Here is a 12,523-nt window from a genome sequence, read left to right as displayed (position 1 = left end):
TACACAATATAAAACTTAATTTTATTATGATAACTAATTTTTTTCTTATAAATTCAAATTATGCTTATTATCTGTATTGTTCTTTAAAAATATAAGTTTAAAAAAACATGATAATAAAACTGATCCAAGTAACAGACGTAATGATGACTTAACTGGTTAGTAACATATATGCTTAAAACATGTAATAACATCGATTTAAACTATTTTGTCAATACATTAAATCTTCTTAATATAGAAGATTAACAAAATTAATTAACTTAATTTACACAATTATTTTATTCTAAGCACTAATTTTTAATTCTTTTAAAAAAATCTATAATATATAAAATTTGTAATTTTTTTTGTATAAGTGTAGGTTGAGACACCACTGCTATTAATTTAATAGCTCAATCAATTTCTTATAATGAACCAACTACAAACAATGCTAGAAGTCATACAAATATAAATTGTTAGTACTCTATTTATATCTTTAATATTATATTTTCATCATATAATATTCATTTAAAATATTTTTTGTATTGAATAAATTAAAAGGTTTGTTACCATGCATTATATAAATCGTCTAATGACAAATAAAATAATGAATTCTATAATAAAAAATAAAATAAATAATTAACAAATAAAAAATTTTAAATAGACAATATATTTATAAGACTAATAATAACAATAATTTTGTAATAAAATTTTAGTAACAATATACATCTTTTAAAATTAAGAGTAAAACTAGAAAAGAACTAACTTAAACACAAAAATAACGATTAAAAAATAGTACAAAAATATTTATATTTTATCTCATATTTAAAAATATATTTTACAATTTATATGAATTTTTTTATTATAAAATTTTTATCTAATGAAAAATTTAATAAATAATAAAATTTGGTCATGACAAAATGTATTCTAATTTCTTAAAAAAGATCTAAATACTAGATTAAATATTACAAGTCAATAAGTAACTAAATTAAAAATTATCAAATTAAAAACGTAAATAACGTTGTATATATATTTATGAATTATTGGACAAATTTTTATCGAATAACTAATCTAAGTACGGACTAAAAGAATGTTACTACAAATATTATCTAATGGCAATAATTATGATATATAAAATATCATTTAATGATAAAAAGCAAATCTCAATTTAGTTACCATAACTAAATAATAAACCTTTGATGGTTTATCAAATTAAAATTTAATAATGAAAAAATATTAACATAAACACAAAAAAAAAACCCAAAACTAAGTACAATAAATAAACATTTTTAAAAATATTTATGCAATTTTAATGAACAAAATTCTCATCATATCGTTAATTTGTCATAGTAAATTTAAAAAATTAAATTAAAAATATTTTAAATTAGTATACAATATTCAAAATTTTTAAAAAAAATCAATAGAAAAACACACAATACAAGCATATCATTTTAAAAATACTCTTTATATATTTTAATATATTTTAATATAGTTCATAATAAAAATCTATATTAAATATTTCACCTCATTTATTACTTAAAATTTTAAGCTATGGCAATTTTATAAGATTTTTAGGCAATAAAAATATTTAGAAAAAGACACTATATTATTGCAAATTACATTTATTTTTTAAAAAAAAATTTTCAATTGAAAAGTTGTATTCATATTTAAATCACTCTTCATTCTACTATCTAAAATATATGAATAATTAATGAATTATTGTCGAGTATCTAACTATACAATTATTGGCACATGTTAAAAAAATGTAAAACATAATATTTTATTTACCTATGCGAGTGCAGAAATTAGACACTATGTCCGAGCATCCCACAATTATGTTCGAAATTTTTAAGATAATACGACAATATTTCAGACTACATTATCCACTCCAAAGACATGTGCCCACTGTAATACACGTCCATTTTACCATTAAACATTTAACATGTCTTGCAATAAGAAAAAAGTCTATTTGTCATAAGTAAATGCTTTTCGGGAATTACTTGAAATCTTCTCAGAGCTTTCTGCAGAAAGGAACCATTTTAAGAAACACATTCGTGGTTACAACCATATTTTTTCTTTCATCACTTTATGCGGAGTACACATAGACGAACAATTAGCTATAGCAACCCATGGTATATATACATTCCATGATCAAGGATCAATGTACCATAGTATAGAATAATTTTATCTGGAATAAGGGACACGACCACGCTTCTTGTAATTGTATATATACGATATTGAACCCGAGTTACAAAATAAGGAGCTAGAGAATACACAACTACATAAAAGTTTAGTTTTGAAGCTACAAAAATTGTTGCATCGATATAATTCTTTTACCCATATATTTCGAAAGCTTGCACAACGACTAGATGTACAAGAGTTAGAGAGCGACCTGCTAATCACCCACAATATAGTCTTTCAAATGCTTCACAAGTAGCAGTCATAATAGTTGGTGATGACATTGAAATAATGGTGCAGAAACAAAATATCAAGGTCCAAACTCATGTCGATAATCTCAGAAAGATTCAAAAATTTGTTGGCTATTATGATCCACTATAATAGCCTCTTATTTTTTCATTTAGAATCCATGGATGAGATATCAATACTCAAACTCAAATTGGGAACAAAATGTCATGTCGGACATAGTATAACTATATGCTCCAGGTACATACTCATATTTTATAGACTTTCTTTGATGATAGTTTGTACCAATACATTATTTCACAATTTTTAACAGATTTCAAATATAGTTAAAATTTGTAGATCCGTCCTAATGATTACTCAACAGTTTTGCAAGTAGGACGACTTCTTCAACAATATGTTGTTGATAATTATGTAAAAATTGAAACAGGTAAGTTAAGATGGGTTCGACAAAGACAACAGAAATTTTGAATTAAACTATATCAAGGCTTATAAGATGCCTTGCATACAGGAGAGACTAGTGCTAGTAAATATTTTTTTATTTAACGGCTACACATAGATCATTACATGTTTTCGAAGTTAAAATTCCAAACTAATAATACTTTTCTCTATAATTAGTTTTAGAAAATATTAACAAAAGAACGATATTACCATCATCGTTTGTGGGCAGTCGTCGAGACTACAAGACATGACCCAACGATATGAAGATGGAATGGTTATTGTTCTAAAAGAAGGTAAATTGGATATTTTTCTCACTATGACATGCAATCCATGATGTTTAGAAATAACTTCGAAACTCAGTCCTATTCAAATTCCACAGGATCGTCCGAATCTAACAACTAGGATTTTTAAAGCCAAATTCAAACAATTAAAGGAAGATGTTATTACTAAGGATGTATTGAGAAATGTAAAAAGTTATATTTATATCACTAAGTTTAACAACTAATGACTAAAATTCTTGAATAAATAAATTGATATCAAAAGAGTTCATCAAGAGATAAGAGAAAGAAATTCGAACATCTTCTTTACTCAATAGATATGCACCAGCTAAGATTCAGATAAATAAATTATGAAAATAATATGATACATCATTGAAATATATCAATATTGATTTTTTAAGAAACTAACTTATGCAATGTTTATATTTATTTTGAAAAAAAAATTCAAATTTTTATTTCTTTAAATGTTGATATCAATTTCAAAATTTTAGAAAATTTAAAATATATCATTATTTAATTCAAAAGTAATATACGAAACATTATTAAAATATATTGTGATACATATATGCAATAAATTACAGAAAGAAGGATTCCAACAGTTATAGAATATATGAAAAGATTAACAATTAATTACATTAATGAGACCAATTAATAATAAAGTAAGTATTATTATATTAATGATTGTGACAATTACACCGATGATACGTATTTCTATTTTAATATTATTAATCAAACGTGCTATTTAAATTAGGTTCATTCACTCAAAATTTATTCTATTGGTTGAAGAAGTACGGTTAAAGCAGACAAAACTCAATTATGAAAGATGATAAAAAAATATTGAATCAAAAAGATGAAAAATAATGAAATAAATTTTTATTGTACAATAATATCATCTATTTAGACGTATATACTAATTATGTTAAAATTTTAACCTTTTATTTGTCAGCCATAAATTCAAAAGAATACAACTAGCTCATTTTGGTAAAAAACAATAATATAAGTAACTGTTATTAAATAAAATTTCCTAACAAATTAGATGTAATACCATTTAATTTACATTTTGTCAATAATAAAAAAAAATTAATGCCATTTTTTGTCTTTTTAAAAAATTCAATGAAAAACAATATATCTCAATTCTAGGTTTTAATTGAATTCTTCTCAATAATAAAGAATCAATTCAATTGAATAAGTTTAAAACATTTATATAGTTATTTTTATGGTAAAAAATTTTAACAATTTTTAAGATTCAAAAAATTATTGATAAGGAGATATATGATGAATTACGAAAGATTTTTTTCAGGTATACAATTTTTATATTCTCTTATTTTGTTTATTAATTATTCTTATATAGTTTGATACTTAAAAACGAAAAAATAAGCATATTCATTTCTTCTATTTTTTTACTATTTGTAGAAAAATAAAGACCTCTTTAGATCAAATTCATATTTTAGCCTACAACTTAAAAAAGACGAAGACAAATATAAATATCCATAATATTTAAGTTTAATTTATTTATTTTTTTGTAAATAATTGACATGTATTTTGGTTTATATATACTCTTTTTGAATTAGAATAATAATATTACCATTATTTTTTGAACTATGTTTTTTTTTCATAACATATATATTTTTTTATTGTGTATTTTTATAATTTAATATTTTAAATTTTTTTATAATAATTTTAATTTTAACAAAATATAATATAAATAAGGTCACGTTAATATTAAAATAATAAAAAAAATACTTATCTAATAAATTGAAAAGGTGAATAATATATTAAAAAAAATAAAATTAATTTTAAAAAAATAAAAAATAGTTGAACAGATACAATAATATTTGTTGAATTGCTAATAAAATATAATTTTTTTACTAACATAATATTTTTAATTAAATATACGTATAAACTATTTTATATTAAACATGTATTAAAATTAAACTCTTTTCTTTTATATATATCCGTCATCTTGCATTGAATTTGTGGATATTTGATATTATAATATTATTAATATATAGGGCGGTTAATTACAATTTTTGTAATACGCCTCAGCTTCATTGCAATCTGATACTTAAGCTCCCGTAAAATTTTTTGATTGTTTACTTGTGAGGAATAAAAAACTATGGTGAATACTATCAAACTTTTTTTAAATTAGAGGGTAAGTTATCTCTTGTGACATATTTTTTTTATTATTAACTGAAATAAAATTAATTAATTTATCATGATTAACTTTAATTTTAATCTAACCTAAATTTTGTTAATTTAATTAATTAATCATGATGTAACTTTTTTTTTGCAAATTATAAAAATTATTAAAAATTTTAATTTTATAATTTTTTTTCTCAAATTATACATTTATTAATCAATTTCAATTGTAAAATAAAAAAATTGTCAAAAGAAAAAAAATAAATTAAAAAAAATTCAAGAGACACAAAATATTTAAAATTTTCAAAATTTTCTCTCTTTTGATTTCTTAAATTTAAAAAAAGAATAAAATATAAAATAGAACTTCTCTAGTCATTTTTATAATTTGTAAAAAAGTTATACTATAGTTAGTTGATTAGGTTAACAAAATTTAGGTTAGATTAAGAAGAGTTATATGATAGTTAAAAATTATTAGAGATTTTTTATTTTTTATTTTTATTTTTTTTCAAAAAATTTAAGAAAGTAAAAGAGAGAAAATTTTGAAAATTTTAAATTTGTGTGCATCTTGGCTTTTTTTATTTATTCTTTGTCTTTCAAAATTTTTTATATTTTGTGAATAAAATTTATTAATCAATATATAATTTGAGAAAAATAAAAAATTACAAAATTAAACTTTTTTTAATAATTTTTATAATTTGCAAAAAAAAAATTATATCATGATGAATTAATTAAATTAACAAAATTTAGGATAGACTAAAAGTTAAAATTAATCATAATAAGTCAATTCATTTCATTTAATAATAAAAAAATATGTTATAATAGATAATTTATAATCTAATTTAAAGAAGATTGGATAAAATTCACCAAAAATTATTCATGAAATGACAATGCTTAATAGTAGTATTCTGATTATAACATTATTATTTGATATTAATATTTGATTTATATATTAATTATAATCGACTTATAACAACAGTACAGCGGGATCACAAACAAAGAGGGGATATGTTATTACTAGTACGTTAATTAGCTTAAGAATTTTTTTCTAATATAAAATAAAAAATTTATTAATTCCTAAAAGAAGAGATTTGGACTTTATTTTCGAAAATACAATTTTTTTATATTAAAGGCAAGTTCGCCGCACCATCGGCGAACTTTATAATTTATATAGAGTTCGCCACACTCCCGGGCAAATTCTATGTTGGATTTCAAAAATAAATGCGAGGCTATTGGATAGTGGAGCTGAGTACCGCAAGTTCCTTCTGTACCTTTTTTCTAGTAGTTACATATTCTCTCAACAATGTCAAGAAATCCATTGTTATTAATTCATTATGATGGTGAAATAGTATATGATCAAGAAGGTTCTATCATTTTTAGATCTAGGCAACCGATAATTATCTATATGACACCCGAAGTCAATAGTCTAACGGCGTTGAAGAATCTGATATTGCATTCCATCGGACAACAAGAGACTAAAATGGTGAAAAACATTACTACAGATATCTGACATAAGTAGATGATAGCTTGTTATATAAAAGGTATATCACAGTTGTCTTGGCTCTGTTGATAGTATATTTATTAGACCATGGTTATGAGAAATATTTATGTTGTTTTGAATTAGGTATCATTTACGTGACGACGAGGACGTACGTCTTATAAGGTCGTGGCACAACAGATGGACACATGTTCATTTGTTGGAATTATTCGTGTTCCTCGTTGAGTTGGGTGGTCGAGGATCATCTGCAGATACTATCGATGATAGTCCATTGAGTGGAGCTGTTAGACGGAATATTTGAAGGACGATGGTCAATCTGAATATGCCACCTGAAGGTAGTTAAGAGGGGTCTAATGTTAAAGTTTGGAATGCTGACATGCCGGGTGACGATGTTAAAAGTCATGAGGGTTATCAGGGATCCGATGATAGATCTGTATGAAGTTAACCCCGATGATAGAGACAATTTTGATGACGAACCACCTGAAATTCTTGATGATAGTGACGAGGAAGAAGAGATGAACTACTACGATGAGATACAAATTGCTCTGATACAAACTGCGATTTCTCGACTGTATGACCGGCCGGATCACTTCTCCCAGTTGAATATCGATGCAATGACTTCGGATTGGTCATTTACCCAAGGAGGCCCCGAAGAGAATTCAAGCAATGAGTTCGAGGTTGGACAACAATTTCAGAACAAGGAAAAAGTCATGTTGGAAGTTAAAATGTATAGAATCAAGAGGGCTGTGGAGTATAAAATAGCAGACAGTGACCATTTAAGATATAATACACAGTGTATCCAGTTTGGGCCCGGTTGTTCTTGGAGCATACTCATATCTTATCGCCAAAAACAAGAAAAGTGGGAGGTTAGGAGATACACTGGTCCTCATACTTGCATCCAAGCATCAATGGGTTAAGACCATCGTAGGTTGGATTCAAAGGTGATTGCTCAACACATTTTCACAATGGTAAAAGGGGATCCAACAATCAGCATCAGGGTGCTACAAGGAGGTGTGGAGAATCACTTCGGTTACAAGACATCCTACAGAAAAGTTTGGCTTGCGAAACAGAGAGTCATTGCTAGAATATGTGGCGATTGGGAGGAGTCATCCGGCCGTAGCAGCGGAATATAGTGATAGGCCTAGGACAGCAGCAAGCTGACGTACCCACCCAATTACGCTGACCATGCTCCGTGGCACGGACATCTGACGGTACAGCCATGCCAGCACAGCCGAGTCCCATGATAACTGGTCACACGTCTCAAGGTCCTCCAGTAGGGGGAGCCACCTGATGTGCACTCGAAAGTTAGATACATCTGGGAATAGGATACCCCCTATCAGCTGCATGATGTACCCTCTCGTGTACCTCAACAGGCACTCATCTATGGTGTCCTGCTCCAACTCTCTGCATACTGTGTTGTGGAACCAAGTGAGCTTCACAGTCCACTTCATCTATGACTGTCTGTCATCTGCGCCAGAAACAACACCTAGAAGCTGCTAACATAACTCTTCAATGGTCCCTCCCTGATGGTGTTGCTCCCAACCACCAATGTATCCACTGACAAGATCATCGTCGATCCTGAGTCCCAGCTGATAGGCGACATCCTGTAAGGTGATAGTCATCTCCCTGCATGATAGATGAAATGTGTGGGACTCAGACCTCCACCTCTCTATCAACGCCGATGCAAGTGCCCAGTCGTACTCGAACTCAACCATATAAGCCACATACTCAAACCCAACTCGTCTGAGATATGGCCTAATCTGCTCCGGCGGACGTGTCATCAAATTTTGCCTGGTGCGCAAAATCCGAGACGCCTACCAAACGGAGACAAAAAATTAAAAAAAGGGACGATGAACACACGAAATAACAAGTTCATTGTTCATTAATTATAATATAATGATAAATGGGCAATAGTGAAAAAATTGTACCACTCGATCAAGCCTGCTAGCAATGTGCTCAGCCTGATCCAATCTGTGCATCGTCTTCTCATAACCCAATAACTGCTGCTCCATCTAACCACATTCTAGTAAAATAAAATCACATATACTGAACTCAGTTCTTTTTACATCAACTGGATTCTTAAAAAAATATTTAAATCTATAATTGTCTACCTTAGTTCTTCAGTTTATAAATTTTCTAATTGAAATTTAACCCAATTACACGAAGTCGTCAACTAACACCCTAAACAACCCTAATTAATAACTAGCTGATTCTTAAATTTTACTAATCATATTTCTTTCTCATCTAACTTAACTTAATTAATTATCTAACTAATTACCTTGTAACTCAACTTAAACTACCTAAGAATTGACTAACAACTTATACTAATTAACATATTATAAACAAAAAACAACAACTCAACAATAACATAAAAATCTAACTAACATGTAAACAGTTAACAGTAAACAATAACTCTAACTAACACGTAAACAATAAATTTGTAACTCTAACTAACATGCAACTTCTAACTAGTAACTTTAACAAACATGTAAACAGTAACTCTAACTAGCATATTATTTACTGACCTGGAACTGAGAATGTCGTGAATAACGAACTTTACGAATGTCGAAAGATAAAAAGAAGGAACAAAGTAAATTTTGAGTAGAGAAAGGAAAGAAAGAGACAAATAAAAATTGTCCCACTGGTAAACTTGCCTTTAATACAAAAAAAATTGTATTTTCAAAAGTAAAATTTAAATTTCTTTTTCAGGAAATTAATAATTTTTTTATTTTATATTAGAAAAAAATCCATTAGCTTAATAGTATAAAGAAATACTAAACTATTAATGAAGGACAAGGATTTCAAATTAGAAAGAGTTAATAGTTATTTTCGTCCATGAAAGATACCTCGATCTCCATTTCCATCCCCGAAAGTCAAAATTAATCAAAAACGTCCTCGAAAGATACCTGACTTGATCACATTCGTCCTTCCGTCATCTCAGCAGCTGAGATGGCAAACGTCCGCTTACGTGGCCCGTTAACTGCCAAGGTGGCAGAGAACCAAAACGACGTCGTTTTGGTAGAATGCGCTACTGACGTTGAAACGTCGCCGTTTTGTCTTCAGAAGAGGGATACAAACGTTGCAATGCCTTACCTGTCTCATATCAACCGTTGCTCTGTCTTTCGCAGAGGGCTAACTTGAGTCTGCGAGCGAGGGCTCATCCTCTTCTTCATAACCTCGTTCTCCCATTTCAACCTCTCCACAGTCATATCCCCACACCAAAGACATGTGCCCGGAACCCGCCGCAATCATCTTCGCCACAGTTCCACTATAATCCTCCACATTTGGGGCCAGCGTGGTCCAATACGCAGCGCTCCGCTCCTCCAACATCTCCTTCTTCTTCGCCAATGAACCATCTAGAACCTCCCCTTTTTTCTTCGAACTCTCAGAAACCTTCTGCACTGAGAAATTACTACAGCTCTGCAAAACCGCATCCAGCTCCCTCAGCAATCCCTCTTGCCCCTTCGACGCAATCGTCAACCCATAGCTCAGCAGATCGGAATCGCTCTTATCTTTCCCGCGGCTATGCTGATCTTCTTCGTCGGAATCGGAATCGGATTCGGAGCCCTTGGGGGGTCGAAAGGAGAAAAAGTAGTGAGAGTCGTCGACCTTGACGGCAGTTTTGTCCTTGGCGAGGGGCCATTGGATCTCGTCGGCAACGCGGGCGTAAACGGCGACGGCGCTGTCACCCTGCCAGAGGCGGATGATGGAGAAGTCGTCGGAAGCGAGCTCGACGCTGTAGTGGGTGTCGATGAGGTTGAGGATGGCGCCGGGTATCCTGATGAGGACCTCCTCGGTAGCTGCCGGTGGAGCAGACGGCGAATGAACACTGCCATCGCTGCTTCCGGTGTCATTTCAGGAAAATAGGGTTTGGACAAGGTCACTGAGGTCATCAACGTCAAAGGAAGGGTAGAGAGAACTCTGCTGTTGATGATTAGGTTTTTGGAAGGACGAATTGGCTTCGGGGTTGGAATCAATTACTTCTGGGTAGAGAGAGTTTCTGGGTTTAGGTTTTTGGGAGAAGGAATCCATTGATGAATAGTTGTTTGGAGATTGAAATTCGAAAACTTACCACTTCAATAACACTCTCATCCAGGTGGGGATATTCACAGAATAAGTCAGAAATCATGAAAAAAGTTTGAATCCATCTCCTGAAGATAAAACGGCGACGTTTCAACGCGAGTAGCACATTCTACCAAAACGACGTCGTTTTGGTTCTCGGCCACCTTGGCAGTTAACGGGCTACATAAGCGGACGTTTGCCATCTCAGCTGCGGAGATGACGGAAAGACGAACATGATCAAGTCAGGTATCTTTCGAGGACGCTTTTGATTAATTTTGACTTTCGAGAATAAAAATGGAAATCGAGAAATTTTTCATAGACGAAAATGACTATTAACTCAATTAGAAATGATCAAACTTTATCAACAACGTGACGGAAGTTTCCTTGATGAGTGGCGACAAATTCAAAAGTCAAAGGTATACTTTGCAGGTGAGTTCTATGGTGCCTTTGTTATGATGCTTAAATTGTCTAATTTCCCTTTTAAAGTAAAAAATAAAATATTTAAAATAAAAAATAAATCATGTAAAATTTATTAAATATAATTTATTTATCTCTTTTAGTAACTTAGGTACAAAGTATTAGGCACCATAGCATTCACCTACTTTGCATGAGTTCTCTTCAAAGACACGCAACTAATAAACTCATGCCATCATCACATTAATTATGAAAAGGAAATCAAGCTCCATTATATATTGGTGATCCATTTGTGGGGTTCGAGACTCGAGAGGGTATTTCCTTGTGTTTGTTGGCAACCTTTGTCAACAAATTAAAGATATTTTTTAATATACAAGTTCCTATCATTTTATTTTCTTTCTTTTTGATAAAGTTGTCAATAGATTATTCGTGTAAGCTTTATTCTGAGAAAATTTCACTTTTTTTTTTCTAAAAAATATTAATTTTTTTCTAATTATGAAATATATATGTATTTTATAATTTTAAAAAAATTCTTCTTTAATATTTTAAAATTTTTGTATTAACTAATATCAATTTTACCTATTTTTTAAGAAAAAATTATTTTTTACAAAAAAATCTTTTGATAAAAATTTTATTTTTTGTGATTAAATTTTGTGTACCAAAATATCTTTTAACAATTTATTTTTTTAGTGATTAAATTATATTTTTATTGAAATATTTTTAAAATATTTTATAACGATTAAATTATTTTTTTATTAAGATACCCTTCAATATTATTTTTCTAGTGATTAAATTAGGGTTAATACTCAAATTCGTCCTTGAAAGATCACTCATTCTTCAAATTAGTCCTCAAATAATTTTTTTAGTCATATTAGTCCTTGAAAGATAAAATGTAAGTCAAATTAGTCCTTCCGTCAATTGGATGATGACGTGTCACATTAAGTGCCACATGGCATATTGACGCGTCACGCCACGTGGCAGGTCAGTGCCACATGGCATGCCACCTGTCACTTGACATGTAAAAAATTTTTTTATACTCAAATAAAATAGTCTTTGAAAGTCCAGACGTAAGTTATTTTCATCCCTAAAATTTTAAAAATGAATCAAACTAGTTATATAATTTTTTTATAATATTAAATTTAAAATATTTTTTGATACTATTAATTTTAATATTATTTTTTAAACCTTATAAACAAAATTCTCTTTATATAAAATAATAAAAATAATTAAATTTTTATAAAGTTATTTTGTCATTTGTATTTTAAAATTTTACATTTTCAAATTATAATTTTTTATGTGA

The 12,523-nt window shown here is 29.1% G+C and overlaps 1 pseudogene; it reads right to left on the bottom strand.

The window, feature by feature from the left end:
• Positions 1-9,845: 9,845 nt before the first annotated feature.
• Positions 9,846-11,012, bottom strand: LOC130940035 (senescence/dehydration-associated protein At3g51250-like; annotated as a pseudogene).
• Positions 11,013-12,523: the final 1,511 nt, after the last annotated feature.

Source organism: Arachis stenosperma, chromosome 7, assembly GCF_014773155.1.
Source record: "Arachis stenosperma cultivar V10309 chromosome 7, arast.V10309.gnm1.PFL2, whole genome shotgun sequence".
NCBI classification, from domain to species: domain Eukaryota; kingdom Viridiplantae; phylum Streptophyta; class Magnoliopsida; order Fabales; family Fabaceae; genus Arachis; species Arachis stenosperma.
The sequence above is the reverse complement of the archived record's forward strand: the minus strand, read 5'-3'. Positions and strand labels throughout refer to the sequence as shown.